The sequence below is a fragment of the Idiotropiscis lumnitzeri genome, chromosome 2 (assembly GCF_059441095.1).
Source record: "Idiotropiscis lumnitzeri isolate Australia: NSW breed Sydney's pygmy pipehorse chromosome 2, RoL_Ilum_1.0, whole genome shotgun sequence".
Taxonomy (NCBI): Eukaryota; Metazoa; Chordata; class Actinopteri; order Syngnathiformes; family Syngnathidae; genus Idiotropiscis; species Idiotropiscis lumnitzeri.
Window position 1 is genome coordinate 7,026,468 of NC_142392.1, and position 19,826 is coordinate 7,046,293.

The 19,826-nt window shown below is 39.2% G+C and overlaps 1 long non-coding RNA gene across 1 annotated transcript; it reads left to right on the forward strand.

Annotated features, from left to right (window-relative positions):
* The first annotated feature begins 5,313 nt into the window (after window positions 1-5,313).
* LOC148341519 (uncharacterized) lies at window positions 5,314-18,455 on the forward strand. The gene is made up of 3 exons (XR_015839759.1): window positions 5,314-5,484; window positions 6,814-6,911; window positions 18,368-18,455. It is a non-coding gene; the product is annotated as an uncharacterized LOC148341519 (long non-coding RNA).
* Window positions 18,456-19,826: the final 1,371 nt, after the last annotated feature.

Below are 19,826 nucleotides of genomic sequence, written 5' to 3' on the forward strand. Positions count from 1 at the left end.
GAAACTGTCTTGAAAGTTTTGTTTTTTTTTTAAACATAAATGAGATGCTAACGATACCTCGTTTTTTTTTAGGTAGTCTGTGTCCAGCTTTGCTCTCGTCACTGGGAAACACTTTCATAACTTGCGCAATTATATCATGACGATAAAGATTTTGTTTCAGCACATGGTGATAATATTTAAAATAAATAAATAAATAATAATTAAATGGACCTCCTGGTGGTTAATCGTCATCAGGTGAGGAGGTGCACTCACTCGCCACATTTTAGGAAGGTTGTGTTGCAGTACCACTTTTTGGACATCTTGACTCACCTGAGGAAGCACCAGCCACGATTCTGGAAAAAAAAAAACTGAAGGGAGGGTAAGGACGTTTTAAATTAATTTCACCAGCGCCTGATTTTTTTTTTTCAGTCCGTTTATTTCGCCCGCATGTTGTTCCTGCTCCCATCCACTAGATGGCGCTGAGGCATCTCTGCAGCGTTGGACCAAGTGAAATATAGCTTTGAAGGTAGGGGGGGGTGGACTTGTTGCATTCTATGATCATCTTCCTGTCCAACATGATGAGGGAGCACGAAGAGCACCCCACCGATTTGTGCTGGGACCAACTGGCATGTATCGCCAATCATCTTTCGAAAATGCCATTCATCCCCATTCCGTGGCTGCTCAAAGACACCACATTTTGAAATGCCGTGATGACAAAATTAAAGTAAGTCAAGAATGGAACCATTTTGAATTCAGTGAAGATTTTACTGCTCCTTTTGCTTCAGTTCTCAGTTAGCAGCAATTATAAAAGTTGATCTTCGCAGAGGATAAAGAATTTACGCAAGTGAGTTTTATCTTATCTGCGTACGTGTTGCGTATACCATTTGCTATCCGTTGGCTGTTATCCACCCACACTGGTCGGCTCGTATCTTGCAGTTAGCTTTGTAACAATCGCCCTTTTATCTTCATACATGTCATGTGACGCTATCGCCGCCTCCCAGCGGCATTTCCGCCCCTTCCTGAAATATGATAATAGCCCACCACCGAGCATATTTACGGCCCGCCGTAAAAATCCCAAACCACCTTGTCGCCAGTATCCCATTTCCACATTTATCACCATAATGTGGATATCAGTGTTTTGTGTAACTACGCGGTAATAGCTATAAGGTAATCCTCCCACACATTGCGCTGCAGTCAGAAGCATCTGTCAGGAGAGGAGAAGACAAAAGAATGGCACTTTTTTTTTTTTTGCTCAGTTACTTGTGCGCCCCGGCACAAAGCCGACGAGGAGGCGGCGGCGCTTCTGTTTCTCGCTCCAAGTGCGTAGGACAGCGGGGAGGCAGTCTTGCGGCAGCAACTCGCCGGAGAGATAATACGGGATTGTTTAATTTCAAATTCATGTTTTTTTTTTTTTTGTTTTTTTTTTTCGCGACCTGCATTGGTTGACCTCTGCTCAAGTTGTTGAAATGGTTTACAAAGTGGAGCGTTTACACAGTAACTGGATAAATGCACTTGTTGGGGAAGAGGGGGGTTGTTACCATAGTAACCGGGTTAAGGCCGTGTAATAGATACGAGCTGTATGATCACATCAAACTTGCAGATTTTGCGTCCCTTCTGAGTTTGTTATCTTTAGCAAGTTACCAATTTTTGTTGATTATTTTTTATTTTTTTTATTTCATACGGCACATTTTGTGTTTGATTTTCTGGTTTCAGGTTGCGAGTTTGTTTTTATTTTGCTGTTTGCTTTACTTTCCTTTGGTTTTGGGATTGGTTCATTTATTTTTATTGTTCATTTAAATTGGTTTGATTTTAGTTTTAGTTTTAATTTATTTTGGTTTTATGTTGGCTTTGATGAGCTCACCGGTAACTCTGAGGATAAATGCAATTGAATTATTTTTTTTTTTAATTCATTTTTTTTAAGCACTTCACTAGCAGTACTAGTAGCACACAGATTCCAACTAGTTGTCTGACTGGTATGCCAAATTTTTCTTTCTTTCTTGATGTTGAATAAATGCTTCCTGTAGTCCTGAGATGTTTTCTCTCCATTTTGTTAGTTTTTATCATTCGGATCCACTTGCAGCCAAAACCGAATCAAATTCTTATCTGGTGTAATGTCAATAAACGCGTTAGCTCGGTTCCCCTTTTTCGTCCGCCATTGTCAATCCCACTCGTCCCCCCAATTATCCGTCACATCAGTCCTAAGGTGTCAGCTCCTCGCCTGCCCGGCATCTCGGAGCTGTCTCGTCCCCATCAGTTTTCTGTCATTAGCTCGGAGTCTATTTGGGTCCCGCGCTTCTGTTCCGTCTCCTTGTACTTGACATTTGTTCTTTGCCTGTCAATTTCAGTTTTTCTCGTTGAAGATCAAACGAAACGTCAGTAGCCTGCCTGCGGTTTTAGCGCGCGTGAGGAGACGAGGCCGCTCCGCTTTCTCGCCACAATATTAGCTTGACCTCGCAATCGAAACTTGATAGAAAGCAGAATCGAAAATAGCTTAAAAAATATACTTTAACTCATTCGCTCCCATTGACGGATAAACACGTCAAAGATTTTTATTTTTTTTACTCGGCTGGTAGTGAATGAGTTAATATATTATATAATATGCTATAATATATTCATATACATTATTTAAAAAATTTTATTATCCTTTATTTCACATCTCCATTTGTTTTCTCCCACCTCCTCTTCATGCAGCAGCCACATCGTCTCTCTCGTGCCTTCATCAAATATCCCACTCACGGTGTGTGCTTTGCTGCCCCCGGTCGTCCCGTGGTTGCCTCTCCTGAGTGATTAATTGTCTTCCCGGGCTTTCTCCGAATGCGCCCCAACTCCTCCATCTACGAGCCCGCCCTTACTGACGATGGGATGCGAGGAAAGTTTCGCCGTGTCATTGGAAAATCTGATTTAATATAACCAATCATCTCTTGGCCGAGGCGGAAAACATATTTACAGATACTGAACTTATAAAGAAGTACAAAACTCCTGTAAATGTAAAAAAATCAAATAACTATGAACAATTACTTGGTGTTATCTTGTGCCATGTTTGACCCAAAGAACTATGTTGAATTTAAAGGAGGAGTTTCGTTTAGTCATGGTCATAGAAAAAGATTGCTTTGCCGCCATCTGGTGGCTGCTACACGCAATTACACCCCTTTTAAGGGAGGTGCCAGTTACTCGGTCTTCTATATTTCATTACCACAGTCAATTAGTTTTTGCATTTCTGTGTTGCCGGTGTAAGACTTGAAGCAAAAGCGGTGTTATATATTACAGACCCGTCAAGGCGGTACGCTCAGTTTATTTCTCAGTTCCACCCACCCCCAAAAACAGTAAGTGAAAAATAACCTCTCACGGAGCCGGGAGGGGAAATCCCCAGCTGAGTCATTTGCAACCGTGGCTGAAGGGTCCGCAGTTCCAGTATTTGACCCGAGGTGCGACTAATGGGGCGTTTGGTAAGAGGAAGTAAAACAAAAACAACAAAAAAAATGAAGTTTGGATACATTTGTGCTGCTCGCACTGGATTTTAAGCAGTTCATAATAGGGCCGAAGACTCCGTGTGGCTGTCAGAAAAATAATTCTTAAAGTTTCCAAATAGGAGTTGCACAGTCTGCAACATAGCTTTGATATAAAAAAAAAAAAAACTCTACAAAACGGTCCCCATTGTCCCATAAATATAAACATACTCTCCATGACTTGGACTTATTTATTTATTTATTTATTTTACAGTTTCAAGATTACTCCATAAACCAGATGCCCATTTGAATTATTTTAGTGTATTTTGAAAAAGAAATATGTTAATGAAGCCAGATTTTCTCTCTGGATATATTAATGGACAACTAATCGATGAGCAAATGAATCGACAACTATTTTAATAATCGAGTAATCGTATAGAGCCATTGTTCAAACTCATTAAAGTCGTCTTCTCTGATTTCCGTCGTCTTTTATGAAAGCGGACTGGTTATCTTTTGTGTTGCTTGATCAAAATAAGACATTTGTAAACACCTGCTTTCACTTTGGAAAACTCATTTCGGCGGTAGCGGAATCAATTTAAAAAAAGGTTTGGTGCGTACGTCCATCCCTCTCAAGTGAAATGGCTTAATTGTTGTTTGGTTGGTTTTTATCACAAAACGATATCAAATAAACAACGACAAAATGGAGAAAAAAATGTTTTTATTAGGCACAAATTAAATTGAGTCCAATTATGCGATTAATCGGTAGAATAATCGATTCTAAATGCATTCAACAGTGACATCCTAATACACACACACACACATATATATAGATATATTTTTTTTATTTATTTTTTTTAACCTAATAAAAATAGCCCCAAGACTTTTTTGGGAATGTGATATAGCTGTAGACGAAAAGTGAAGAAACGCAAGAGCACAGCCAGCACTTTGTTTAATGGCAGTGCTGCAAGCTAAATAACGATCCATTTTGCTCCATTATCTTTTTTTTTTTTTTTTTTCTCGGTTGGAGTGACTCTCTGCAAACAAAACACAAAGAAGATTGTTGCCTTAATTGAGGAGAGGAAATGGAGCTGTGAAAGGGGAAAAAAAAAATCATGGATGTACTATATAGGTGTGGTTTCGATGTTACTGGAACAACACAAACGATGAAAGTCCCTCTTTTGTTTTTGACCACCGACATTTTTTTGTCTTCAGGCATTATGTATCCATTCAAAGCCTTTGGAGCCTCGGCGAGTCCCAGCGAACCTCCACTCAAATTTCAAGCTTGGGTATAAAGTGCTCAGATGCTCCTTTATGAACCCGTCGCAACACTCCACTAAAGTGCCGAGCGATTTTTCCTAAAGTCTGTGTTTGGCAAGAAAGTTGCAGGTCGTAAAATGCAAATGCAAAACAAATCAAAATGGGTGGAAGAACTGAGTGTACCTCCGATTATTATAATAACAATAATACATTTGTGAAATGAAGAACTAATTTTGCCCTTTAAAAGGATTCTGAAAAAAATGCGATTTTAAGTCAGGGTTGCATCATCCAAACCAAAACTTTTTTTTTTTTTTTTTTAATTTATTTTTTTTTGCTAAGCTTCATTTTACTCATATCCAAGAGTAAATTTTTTTTTTTTTTTCGCTTGACAACCAACACCATTTGAGTGTGTTCGAGTTCTTCTTTCTCTGAAACGTTTGATTTGGTTTTTAAAATTATTGACTCACATTTAATGTTATCGCATTAAAGATGCTCATTTAATATAATTAATTAGTTTTATTGTATTTGTTTTATATATTGAGTTTATTTTAGTCAAGTAGAAGAAGTTTCCTCCGGCTGCTGCACAGCTGTTCGTAATCATCCTCCCAATCAGGACACCTGCCTTTTGCCTCGCCGCCATTTTGTCCCCCTTGGAGCTTAGTCATATTCTATTTTCATTTTTTTTTTTTCCCCTCCTACTCATTTCCGTCTATCGTAGTAAATGAAACTCTCTCTCTTCTTTTTTTTTTAAATGTTGTTTGCCCGGACAAGCTAACTGCGACGTTGACAAAGAGCGCGTGAGGTATGAGCAATGTTGAACCAACGCTGTGTGTCATGATATCGAACTTTATTATGTCAGGCGATAAAATGATATTCCAACTACTTATGACGATACTCGTTCGGGTTTAATGTACATTTGAGCGTAAAGGACAACTTGAGCTTGTATGTCACTTTTTTTTTTAATTGAATTAAATTTTTTAACTGTGTTTCACAAATGAATGGAGATTGTTTACAGTTTATTTGAAGTGGTCATCATCGCCAGCCGCGGTGCACTTGCTTTTATTTAATTTGATTTTTTTTTTTTTTCCGCACGATGTTAGAATCATAAACTAAAACTTTCTTTTAAAGCAGGTGTTGTCAAACTGCGGCCCGTGGGCCACATGCGGCGCCTTAAATGTTTTCATCCGGCCCGCCGAACGTGGAAAAAAAATGAAATGAATAAATCTTGTTCACGTTTTATTTTCTAAATACTCCGGTGTGTCATGCTTTTGTTCATTTTCATTCAAAATTAAATGTATTTTATTTCTCCCATGAAGCGAGGTTCCCGAAACACAAATTTTAGAACCCATTGTGACCCCACCAATCCAAAAGTTTGCCCACCCCTTTTTTCAAAGTGTGGTGGAAATAAGCTTGTAAAACATTCTGTGGTGTTAGTTAAAGGGCCTTGAGGTCCATTTTTTTTTTTTTCCCTCCTCCTCGCTCTTTGTTGTCCCATATTGATGCTGCTGCAGTGAGGACATTGATGTATCGTTTGCTCCTCTTCCATTAAAGCAGCCCTGACAGGTAAATTCCCAAGAGGAGGTGTTCAATTAAGAAGCCAGGGGGAGTGCGACTGTCGCTCGACGTTCGCAACCGTTTGGCGGCGGCAACATAAGTCGTACTCGCAGGGACTGCCGTTGCTTATTGATGTATATTATTTATTTAATTATTTATCTTTTTGCTGCACTGCTTCCATTTATGCGTGTATGCATGTTGTTTTTTTGTTTTTTTGTTTTTTTTTCTTTCCTCGTGTCCAATCGGATTCGATCATGTGCTCTCATGTCTAGTTAATCCGCCCATCGCCTTCAAAAAAAACTTCAGTAACAGCAACTAGGTGAGCAATGGGACGGTTTCTCTCACCGGATTTTTTTATTTAATTATTTATTTTTTACCAAAGTTCCCAACTTTTTGATGATATCGCCTTCTGACATTGTTTTTATTATTATTTTTATTATTATTATTATTGAGGCCCCTATAAAGGCAAGCGCACACTCTTCAGTATTGTTTTTTTAAATTTTTTTTTTTATTGCAAGATAAAAAAAAAAAAAAATGAAGTTAACATTTTCTCTTTTTTTCCCCCCCAAAAATGTAGAAGTTCATTTCTGTATTCTTCGCCATGAGTTGCACCGGCGTCAATGGACCCCCTGTGTGTTCCTTCCGCACTTCCGCCCGTGGTGTCGTCCGCTTCCGGTGAGTGCAGATCGATTTTTGGCGGGGAATTTTTATGAATTTCAAAAATAAGACCATACGTTGTCCCTTGGTTCCTACTTAAATGATTTTTGCTTCTGTGATGAAGTCATTTTTTTCCCCCCATGGTTAGCATTTCGGATATTTGGGTTTTAGGAGGCTTTGATGTTGAAATAATTTTCAAATTTTTTTTTTTTCGGCATGTGCTATTCATACAGACCATTGAAAAAAAATAATAAAGTGAAGATAAAAAATTTAATTCCCTTGTTGTGATTGGATCGCTGTTGTGCGAAAAAAAAAAAAAAAAAAAAAGGAACGTGTTGACTCTTTTTGTTCTATAGTTCAAATTTGGGCTGAGCTATTTTTGACCAAAAAAATAATAATTTTTATTTATTTATTTATTTGTTTATTTTTGTGATTGTGATTGAACTCATTCACTGCCATTGACGTGTATAGAAGCCAAAAAAGTGCATTCATTTGACCTGGTCGTTTAAATTAATATGCAATTATTTTTCCAACAAACACAATAACAACCAAAAATAATTTGTATTACAATAAACAAAATGTATTACACAGTACATAAATATTTTGTTCTCAAAGGCCAAGCTCCCTCGAAAATTAATCACTTGCGCAACTTTAGTTAGCCCACTCCGTCACTTAAATAAACAGCAAATCCAAAAAGGCCTCCGCAGTGTCACGGACAAAAAAAAAATCCGTCTTTGGATTCCTGCCAAGCATTCTATCGGAGGCTTCCCTCTACTGTATATAATCAAACTCATCTGGGGGTGCTTTAAAGTTCATCCGCTAACGATAGCCAAAACGAATGCCCATGCAAATTTCCTCCACCGAGCCCCCGCTCGTCCCCCTTTCCAAATCAATACAGCCATTTGTTCTCAGATGTCTTGATCGTGACGCGTCTTTGCATACTTAATGAACTTTCACTGTCCAAAGCTGTATTGATCTTTAAAAATGGCTCGTAGATTTCCACTCTGTCTGAACAGAGCTGAGGCGGAGACTTCCACAGAGCACTTTATTCTCTCCGTTTTTTTTGTTTTTTTTTTGGCGGATTCTCCCAGTCACTCTTTTTCTAGCTATTGGCAATTTATCCGAAGTCCTTCGGAGACAGCTGGTTAAGAGACGGGGCAAAGGGGAAGTGTTGTGAATCCTAATCGAATTAAATGCGGGAAAGCAGCAGGGGATGCGCTCCATCGGTTGATCTCGCCCGCCAGTTCTCGTGAATAATGAGCTCCAAGGTCAGCGGTCACACGGCCACGCCCACATTGACTTTTTACTTCGCTTTTCCGCCGACCTCCGATGGGGGAGGAAAATACGAGGAAATTTAACATTAAAAAAAAAACAAGGAAAAAAAACAAGGGGTTTGATCAACAAAGGCAGGAGTTTTGTTTGAGTTCGGCCCGACTCGTGAAATGGGCAAACGACAAAAATTGTTAACACCAACTCTTTGTGTATGACGAGACGTAAGTCAGCATCGAGCGGGGTCGAGGGCCAGTAATTTTTCATGAATAAGGACGGAGGGTTCAGAGATCGGAACGGTTCAGAGATCGCGACCGGAGAAGGGGGTGGACCGACCGGCAAAAAAAGGGTCAAGTGCCCAGCTCTGCAACCCCCTGACAAAAGTCTATTCATGCTAACACATAACGCGAAACAATTTAGCTGAGTTAGCAACGTTAGCATCAACGTTGCGGTTGTTATCAATCAAACAAGCGGTCGTGACAAATCCAGACGGAGTATGAAATAATACTTAGCGGCGTATATTCTTTATCCTCTGCAAAAAAAAAAAAAAAAAAAAAAAACGACTATCGTTGCATCTTAGTTACAATGGTCGCCTGTTTTGTGATCAAAGCTGCGCGTCGGACTGCACAATGCCCATTAAATGATCAAGATGCACAACGTCGTTAATTGGTAAATAATTATTTCACGGTTAAGTGAGGATAATTGGAATTTATATTCCTTTTTAAAAAAAAAAAAAAATTAAATAAAAATTCTCCGTATTATCTCGCGTTTAATTGAAATTTCTACTTGCCATTTTTATTCATTTATTTTTTTAAGTACCCATTGAGACTCCCACTGTATCTTCCCGAATGAGCGTATATTATTTCCTATTCAAACATTCACGCGCTAATGAAAGTGTTTGGAAAAAGCCCAAAGTGTTTGTGGGTGTTGAATTCGGCAAAATCAAATTGCCGGTGTGAAATGAGTTTGACCTGTAATTATACTGCGTTGGATATTCACTTGGCAATGTCTCTATTTCTTCAGCGCCGTCATACGCGCTAATTGCATCGTCAACAACCGGACGGCAATAGTCGCCATAGAGCGCCATGCATGGAATCCATTTCCTCGCTCCTTTCAGACCTTCATTCTGGGAGTCCATCTTGTAATTGTTTTTCGCTGCGATAACAAGCGCAGACAGCCATGAGGAGTGACTCCGTCTCATCATAATGAGCGTCTTCAATTCAAACGCAGTCCAGTACGCCACACTTGGCCCACGCGCGGCGCAAAACGGGACAACAGCCGGTGCCGGACGGATGAGGGTCATCGGGCCGTGTCATTGAATAGAGAGATACCCGTCACTCTGCCGGAGGGACAGCCAATTTCCGACGCCCCAAAAATGCGTCCAGACGGAACTGGCATGCCTCAAACGCGTATGTTACCAGTGACTTATCATTTTTTTGCAGCCGGTCCGAAGGCGCCTCATCGGGAACAGGTTGAGCTTGTTGATAAAGGATGTGTATTGATTATTGTAACTCACTACTCAACTTATTAAAAAAAAAAGGTTTAAAATGTCCTGCACCATGTGCAGGAAATGCATTAAAAAAAAAAAAAAAAAAAATGGATCTTTGACGTTTTTAGTCGTCAATGGCAGTGAATGAATTAAAGGGGGAGTCGAGCCGAAATATTCCTAAACAATAAAATGCGCCTTTACTCGTCCCAATATCACTTTTCTGATTAATATTACATTTGCGGAATATGAGATAAGCAGCAAAAATCCGCACGTTTTTTTTTTTTTTAGCTATCTCAGATGGCGGCCATTTTGTCACTTCTGTCGACTGAAAATGACATGACAGTAACGACCCATCACGGCTGGCTGGTTTTCTCAAGCTGAGCCGTGATTGGTTGTCTGTTGAGCCCCGAGTAGCGTGTGATATCATTTTCAGTTGACAGAAGTGACGAAATGGCCGCCATCTTGCTGCTTAACTCATATTCCGCAAATGCAGAATAAATCAGAATGCCGTATTCGGACTTGTGGGCCTGCATGGAACAAATTCTTGTAAAAAAAAATTTTAGGTTGACGTCCCCTTTAAGAATGTACTTTTCTTGAAAAGTACAATACTGGATTTTCTCTTCTTCAGTCCAGCCTTTCAAGACTTTGCCCTCCTAAATATTTCTGCCCCACCATTACTCTCCTTTAACTCGCCGCCCAATTGACTGACAGCTTCTATTACTGTAAAATATTTACTGCACAACTGTGGTCAATATTGAGATGAAATATGAAATAGCTTTTTATTTATGTACTCATCTAACGCTGTCGGGAGAGGAGGGGGGGAAAAAAAAAAGAAATGTTGCGTGCGTGTACTGCTGATTAGTGCGCGTTTCGGAATGTAGCTGAAATTGCCGTGCGTGTGTCCTGTTCCCGTCGAGTGCCGGCAGTGCACCGAAAGCAATCATGCAAATGATGGCCGTTGCGTATTTTTTTTTTTAAATAATTGAACGAGCAAAAAAGGAAAGTTGTTTGTTTGCCGCCACGCGCTCGACCCAAAGTGTCTTCTGTCATCTCTTGTCGTAAGTCAGCGGCTCGTTTGGACAGATATGGGACAAGCTTGACGTGACAAATGAAGCTAGGTGGGCGTCGGCTTCCTGCGGGCCAACAAAGCGCCGGTGGATCACGAACGAGCGAGGTTATTTTGCGAAAAAGGTTGTACTGCTGTTGGGCTGACAGCTGAGCTTCACTGGGACGTAATCGGCTTGGCGAGTGATCTGATTTTGTTCATATTTTTAAAAGTTCATCAGGCAGCAGATGTCAACATGATTTTTCTTGATAACGGCCGCGGGATGACATCGCTTCCATTTAGCGGCTAATATCTGAAGCGAGTGAGCCACGCTGTTTATGGGAGCAAATTTGAGACCTCCCACAATTTCAAAATAGGACCTTGCCACCAGGGGGCAGCATAACGCCAACATAAATATGATGCTAAAACTAAAGTTCTTGGTGGAGGATAAAGAATATACGTCTGAGTATTTTTTTAATTTTTTTTTCACGTTTTAATATAATTTGTCTTCAAATATAATTTAAATATTTGTAAGTTAGCATTAAGCTAACGGACTTTCGTGCTGATTGTTTGTTATTCATCTTATAGACGCCACTCATTGTCATTCGAGACCTTTTCCACGGGGTTAAAGTGGCGTAAGCGCCACAAAATAGTGCCAAGTCGTATCGTTGCCATCTTATTTCATTTTTACCAAGCGCCAGGACACAAATTCTGCCCACTCCATCTGGTTGCATCGTGGAGGAGGGTCTCGAGATTTGACAGTGTCGGTTTGAACCCCCACACCCCGCCGGCTCACTGAGGAATATATCTATATATCTATAATATATGTTTTCTCGTGTTTGTGTCGGCAAAAAAAAAAAAAAATCTGACCAGCCGGCTACTTGCGACGCAAGCAGAAGGCATCAGCAGCTCACATGAACTTTATTACACGACTAGAGTCGGTTTGCATATGACCTTTTTAATATAAATGGGATTTTGGTGGCATAAAAAAAAGTCATTATTATTCTGACAAATGGCTAAATGACAAGTTTGCTTCGCTTTGTCTGGCTCGGGCCCCAAACCAGAAGCGCTCCTCCGTCTGGTTAAATATTTAATGGGCCTAATCTAAAAGTCACACTTATATTTGTCAAAAGCTATCGTTGGCTGACATCTCTCTGCGAGCTGTTCGCGCACCGAGATGTTTGAACTCGGCTAGATTTCATCATTTGAGTGGTCGACTGCTTTTAAAGAGACGAGCGTCATTTGGTCGGCATGGTAACCACTTTGATTGATTGCAAAGAAATCTCTCAATCGGTATTTACAATAGTTTCTAATAATTATACGCACACTATTGGGGAGAACGGCGGTCATGATTGCTGAAGCGAAAATAATCTGTTTTTAATTTCCGAGCGCCGAATTGATTGAGCTGAAAGAATATAGTTTAATTTGCCGGAGGGTATTTATTTTACGACTGCCATTTTTTTTGTCCCTGGCGAACCAATTAAAAATAACAAACTTAAGAAAACTCATTTATTTCTAGCAACAACGAGTTCCTTTTGAAAATTAATTGTTTACCACATAGAGTGGATAAAAAAAAAAACGTCCTTGTTCGCAATATCAGGGAAAGCCTACTAGAACATCCGAACTTTATTCGGGCTTAATTGGAGCCACTTTAAATTCGTTTATCTTTCGGGGTGTGTAGACTTTTTATATCCCGTTTATATTGGATAATCCAACCATTTATTTGTATAAACTAACTCAACAAAAAAAAAAAAATGTAAATAATAATCATGTAAGCCATTCGAAGTTGCATATTTTCCAGCCGACGGTTCAAATTTGCTCATTACTTTCCCACCAAAGTACATGCTCCAAACCTGTCATGCTCTAAATGCATTTTTCATATTTCTGACTCCGCTGGGGAACGACTCATTTTCATCCTGTGTGAACCTTTCTAATTGACGCCTTAAAAAAAAAAATAAAAAATTCGTCTTTCAGAGCTCAATGGAATGACAGTAAAACGTCTCCGGCCCGCTCTTGAGAACGGTGAGATTATTTATTTATTTATTTTTTTAAAGCCGGCAATGACAAGGTGACTTTGCTTGGGCCGAAACCATATCAGGCACGGTGTGGATAAGAGTTTTGAGGCACAACCCCTCGATCATATCGGCCACGCCGTAATTTGCACCGCGAGAGTGCGAGTCCCTCCGTTGTTCTCCTCGTACTCGGTTATTCGGTGAAATGAAGCGAAAATCCAAAGGGATTCTCAGGAGACTTGATGTCGCTTGCAATCACTTTTTTCTCAACCCTGACGTGGTCACAGTTGCGTATTTCGCGCGCCCGCCTTTAATCGGCGTATAATTGCTGCCAACCTGCTTCAAACAGGCGTTATTTTTCACTTCATTTTGTACCAGCTGGCAGAACAAGACAAATAAAGCATCGTTCGAAATGAGACCACGTTTCTTTGCGCAATCTGTTGCTTTGCGATATTTAACACCGGAATTGCATTTACATAAATGTGCGACGTGCGTACGGACTCACATCCAAGGTTATCAGAGTTCACAAAAAGTCACAAAATAAAAAAATAAAAATATATATATATATATATTTTTTTTTTTTATTAATGAAAAATTAAAATGCATAAAAAATAATTCATCTAAATTTATAAATGTAAGTGAAATTAAAATAATTGTCAATATCATACGTGAGCTTTTGGGGTCATTTTTATTTAATTTTATTTATTTATGCAAGACTGTACATAGTTTACTTTATTGCACAACGCTTAATGAACTTTTTCTTTTATCTTGCACTTGACAAATAAAAATTAATAAAAAAAAAAAAAAAAAAACTTGCTAGGAAAATTAACGGAATTTAAAAAAACAAATCAAATCAATAAAATTGGTCATGAAAAATCGAAAACGATAACGCTGTTAATTAATTTATTTTTTTAATGCCAGTCCGCTCGCTCATGCTCACACACAATGCGTCGATTTTGGTGTATAACCTTTAATAATTGGACACAATATGTGCAGCAACACATGTAGACTGACAATCTAGCACTAACTCGTAAGCATATATTCTTTATCCTCTAAAAAAATCTTTTTTTTTTTTTTTTTGGTAGAAATGTGTTGCGAATAATGTCATCTTGCATTTAACGGGGTGGGGGGGGTGTGACGCTGAAACGGCTTGAGTGGATGAATTCCATTTCCGTTCATTTCACTTGGGGAAGTTCCGCTCGAGTTCATTTGGCGTTTCGTAAATCACGTCGGCCGTCATTACCTGGATCCTCGGCGTCGACTGCAAAACAAGTCATTATCGCTCATTGACAAAAGGTCACCTTTTACGGCGAGCGTTTGTGCATCTCGCCGATGTTTTTGTTTTCTTTCCACCCCACCAGGACGCGCGTGCAAAGTATTCACCAAATGAACGCCCTGATTGCGGCGTATTCATCAGCCGTTAAATTGCCTCGCATGAAAAGTGAAATTGTCTGTGTAATGCGATCAATTAAGCGACGCGCTTTGGGAAGCGGCGCCATCCTGCTGTTGTTTTTCCGGGACGGGGAATTTACTTGTGTGAATAATGTTTTATTTGATCTGAGGGGGACATTAATGCCAGTGGACTGCCGGTGACGCTTGCTGGACGGCTGCCAGAATAGAACTCAAGTAACTATTTCTTTTCCTCACGACCACTTTGCGCTCAGAGGAACTGGCAGTTATAGAGTGCCTTATGCAAATGGGGGTCACCGGCGCTGGTGGATTGAAGCTCGAGAGGAGTGCAAGACTCATCAATAATGACGCTGAAAGAGAGAAAGAGGCTCTTATTGGATAACACAAAGCAAAGCTGGAAGTCTCGGGATGACGCCGGTCAAACTAAGACCGAGTGCTCTAAATTGGGGTTCTGTTGAATATTTTCTTCAACTTTGGTGCCCATGAAAGACATTTTTTCATGGTTAAAATGTGTATGTGTTAATTAGACGATTCACTGTTATTGATTCTTTAAAAAATTATTTTTATCGGTCAGAATTAATTCAATTGTCTAACAAAGTAAATATAAAAATATTTTTTTGTTGGGATAGGTTAAAAAAATATTTTAAAATGCATTACATAAAGTAGCTAATTTCAATTAAAATTATGTCTAATAAATAAATTTGGATTGTTTGTTTGTTAAAACGAGGGAAAAAATATGAAATGCATTTGTGACGTAGCTTATTTTCATTTTTTTAACAATAAATAACAAGACAAATTTTAGATGAGGTTTAAAAATATTTAAAATGCGTATGCGAAATAGTTGATTTTGAAATATAATTTCTTGTTGGGATAGGTTAAAAATATTTTAAAATGCATTACATATAGTAGCTATATTTCATTAAAATTATGTATAATTAATAAGATAGGATAGTTCATTTGTTACAATGAGGTAAAATAATTATTCCATGCATATGTAAAGTAGCTTATTTTTTAATTCCTTTTTTTGTTTTGGACAATAAATCACACGGTACAAGTAATTTTAGACGAGGTTTAAAAATATTTAAAATGCGTATGCGAAATAGTTGATTTTAAAATATAATTTCTTGTTGGGAATGGTTAAAAATATTTTAAAGTGCATGACATAAAGTAGCTATTTTTAATTAAAATGATGTATAATTAATAAAACAGAATTGTTCATTTGTTAAAATGAGGTAAAAAAAATAAAGAATTAAATGCATATGTAAAGTAGCTTATTTTAATTATTTTTTTGTTTTGAATAATAAATCAGACGGGACAAGCAATTTTAGATGTTATATTTAAAACCCATATGCAAAATAATTTATTTTAATTTGATATTTTCTATTTAATTAATTAAAATTTACTCTTCTCATTCATTTATGAATAAATAAAATCCATCAATTATCTATCTATATATTGATTGATACGATCCACAAACAAATTCACTTCATTGAGAAAAATCCACCTCTCCAAATTTTAAATAGTCACGCATCTTAATTAGATCCACTCATGCATTTGGCATACTCCGGAATAAACGACCGCCTGGCCAAATGTCATGTTTACAACGCGAAGAATGCGCCCGCGCTGCCAAATAAATGCCGCGCTCGTTCCTCCCTGCATATTTATGCTCCCAGATGGACATTTGTTGAGGCCGCCCAGAATATCATCCATTCTATTAGCGGGAATTAGTATGCTGATGCAAGTTTTGTGTAAATGTCAGGCTGTTGCGTAATCCCTCCCTTAATTGGCCGATAATTGCTGCACTTGCACTCCAATCAATGGCCAGTGCTTCAAGATGAGGCTCTTCCTCCAATACTGGACATTGTGAGTTTAATGGCGAGTCAAAGAAGGCTTTTTCCGGCGTTTTATAATAATCTCTGGATCACCCTTTTCCGATCGCATGTTAATGTCTCTGACATCGAAATGATCCCCTCACAACAAGCAATCGGATGACCACGGAGATTCACCAAAGGTGGGGGGGCGGGTGGAGGGGGGGGGGGTTTAGCATCTCCAAGGTCTTATTAGCCGTCCCCTCAAAGCGAATCTTCCTCGCAAGGTGACACCGCCGTCACAGTCACAAGTGACAGTTCCACCCACGTTCTTACCTATAACGTGATTAAAGCCTCTCAGGCGCTGTTGAATATCAGCGGCGGGGTGTTCGGGAATCCGGGGCGGTCGCCAGCAGATGGTGGTCTGATTGAAAGGATTAGTTCAAATTAGCGAGAGGGCTGTTTCCTTTAAATGCGTGCGGATTCATCAAGCGCAGAGGTCGCGGGGTGAAAGTCGCAGGTAATGTGGAAGCTGCGCGTGTAAACTTAGATGCGGGTCACCGGAGAGCAGATGATGCATCGGCTGAAATGGGATTCATATTTTATTTCTTTTTTTTTTTTTTTTTTTTTTTTTTTACCCACCCCTTTTGTTACCCCCACTGGCCACAAACGCACTTTGGAGGCTGTGAAAACACCATCTGCCTGGCTCATCCTTTAGCACGGGAATTTATTTTGGTGGCTGCAAAACCACCCAAGACTCATTAGACACAGTGTTCATAGTCTGGAAACGTGGAACTGAGTCAACGGGTTTGATTTAGAAAATGCGTTGAAACTAATTTGGAAGTGTGTTGAAACCTATTCATACTTGTAGGTTAAATATTAAAAATTTACTTTACATCATTTATCATGTTGATGCTTTTTTTTTATGGCTGCGGCTATCAAATAAAATTTGGATATGATACTGACATTGAATAACGGGGTATTGGGATAAATATATTTATTTATTTTGTCCAGTTAAAGCAGGGGTGGACTAACTTTTTGATTGGCGGGCCACAATGGGTTTTAAAATTTGACAGAGGGGTGTTTTGGTCACCTCATCGGAGAAAAACAAAATTCAAAAAATGTAAATGAAAATGAACTAAAGCATTACAACAAAATATCCGTGTTTGACACACCATAGACAATAAAACATTAACAAGATTTATTTTTTTTATTTTTTTTTAATTATTTTTTTTTAATTTTTTTTAATGAGTTCCCCCCCCCCCCCTTTTCGGCGGGCCGGATTAAAATGTTTAACGGGCCGTATGTGGCCCCCGGGCCCTAGTTTTCCCACACCTGAGTTAAAGCGACAGAGGACAAAAAAAACCCCACACATTTTCACATATTAACTCATTCACTGCCATTGACGGATATAGAAGTCAAAATGTACATTAATTTTACCTGGGTTAGACGAACTAACCAAAACTCTGTATTACACTGCCCCCTAGTGGCCGAGTCCTGCACACCAGAGGGCGTTGAAGCATGAAATCACGCTGTGGTGTTTCTCTTTATTTTACCTCCCATGTTGTTAACTATAATCAAGTAAACATTGCACATTTTACGACGCACTTAACTACCAAGGAAGCAATTTTGTATTTGTATGCGCTAAAAAATGCTGTTGGAAAAAAAATCATTACATTGTGCTGCTGTATAGAACAGCAGGAGATTGATAACAGAGCATTATCGCCATAATTAATGAAAAAAAAAAGAAAAAGTGGGGAATAAATAAAGCATTACAGCGGTTGTCGGGTATTCTTTATTCCGTCTACCTTTCCTCTGGAGGAATACGACGATATTATTATTCATTAGGAATTTTCATTTGAATCATTTGGAGTGGTCTTCAAATGAGATGCATTGAGGTGGAGTGTTGCCGAGAGATCTCATTTCAAATTTCCCGAAATCTAGTAGACAAATGTTTTTCATTGGCCGACTCATTTATGACCTTCAATGTTATTTTTTTTTTAGTTTTTTTTAAACATATAATAAACTTCCCTTATACTCACATGAAATATTTTTTTTCATGTTGCTGAGATTTAATTGAGATTTATTTTAATTCCTCCTCAGTGCTAGTCGTGTAGTTTTTTTTTTTTTTTTTTTTTTTTTACTGGCTTGGTTGCTTTCACATTATTAATGCGAGTGGATATCGCTGCTGTGACAATTTCATTTCCCTCACAGGATGAATAAAGTATGAAAATATACCGTATGCATGTACATATTTATTATACAAGGCAAAGAGAACGAGTTTATTTGTGGATTTATTGCTTTTGTTTTGGAGTTGATCAATCACTTTAATAACATTTGGCAAGTATTAGCAGAAAGAAGCATCAATATTTGGACGGTGATTTTTTTTTTTTTCTTTTTTTTTTTAACAGCGAAGCTAATTTGCATATCTTCTCCACTAGTGACTCGAGGATCCGTCATTTTTCAAGCCATGGCGGGATTCCGCCGGCCGTGCTACTGACGAGCATCGTCATGTCAAAGAGAAAAGGTAAAATGCAGCTGGTGGACAAACTGCGGCCCGGGGGCCACGTGTGGCCCATGAAGTTATAATCCGGCCCGCCGCACTTGAAAAAAATGAAATGAATAAACCTTGTTAATATTTTATTTTCTAAATACTCAAAGACAGATATTTTGTTGTAATGCTTTTTTTCAGATTCATATAAAATTAAATCAATTTCTTTTCTCCGATGAGGTGACCAAAACATTCCATCCATCTGCTCCCCGTCTGCCCCTTTGTCAAATTTTAGAACCCATCGTGGCCCGCCAATTAAAAAGTTTGCACACCCCCGCCCTCTGGCCATTTTCTCTGTACGCTTCCGGCCTCGGCCCTCAGGCCTTATTCATAAAAATAAACGATTTAGTTCATGCTCATAATATCTGGGAAAACCAAACAAGTCAACAGACCAGTTTAGCACAGTAGCGCACCGACAACAAGTTCGGAAAAACTCAAACCTTGCCCAAACATTTCTCTCAATGAGTCATGCCAAAATGGAATCCGATCAATCCATCGCGCATCTGCGCGTGCCAGCTCATTATTTCCCCCTCATAAAACACAATCAATGGCTAATGGAATCACTCGACGCTAACATGAAGCGAAACGCCAACGGCACGTCTTTTCCCGCCATCGCCCGAATAGCGTTGAGCCCTTTCCAAGTGTTGATTGACACGTGTCAAGTTCCGTAAAAAGTCGGCACACCGCGCTGGCATGAAGGTTATATACGATGTACTTCCATTTCCTGTCTGTCAATTTGTACCAAAAGTGGAGCGACAGCTCAAGACCACTTCAGCCTCGCGCTCGCAATAATAACCGAAAGCCTCACGACGCTTCTTCAAGACTCTGATTAGCAAAGGGTTCTTCGCGGTTTTCCCGCCACAGGACTCACTGTCAACATTTCCAAAGAAATCCAAAAATCCCCGACTGATTACCAGCCAACGTATTGCCGCGCTCACTTTGGGTTAGCGGAGGGATGCCGAATCAATAACTCATTGAATCGCCATCAATGTTCTATTTTTCTTTGCAGAAAGCGAGCGCCGCATGGGGCAAAAGGTCACAGAATCACTCTATTAAATGATACACCGCGGGACACTTGGGCTAGAATGGAATTGGACTTGTGGTCACCGCCATTAAAGGCACCCAGCTACTAACTCACTTAGCTCGCTTAATTGTTAGACAGAAAACACCTTGTATATTTTTTATTGCTATTTGTGTGGCAATATTTTTTATATTGGTGTAATAAACGTTTTTTGGGGGAGTTCAGTTTGTGATGAAAGGAGAGATCCGGGGGACATTTTTGTCTGTCCTACCGGTTTAGATTACTGATGCGGTTTTCCCACCGAGGTTTGGTAATTACTTTCCCACGT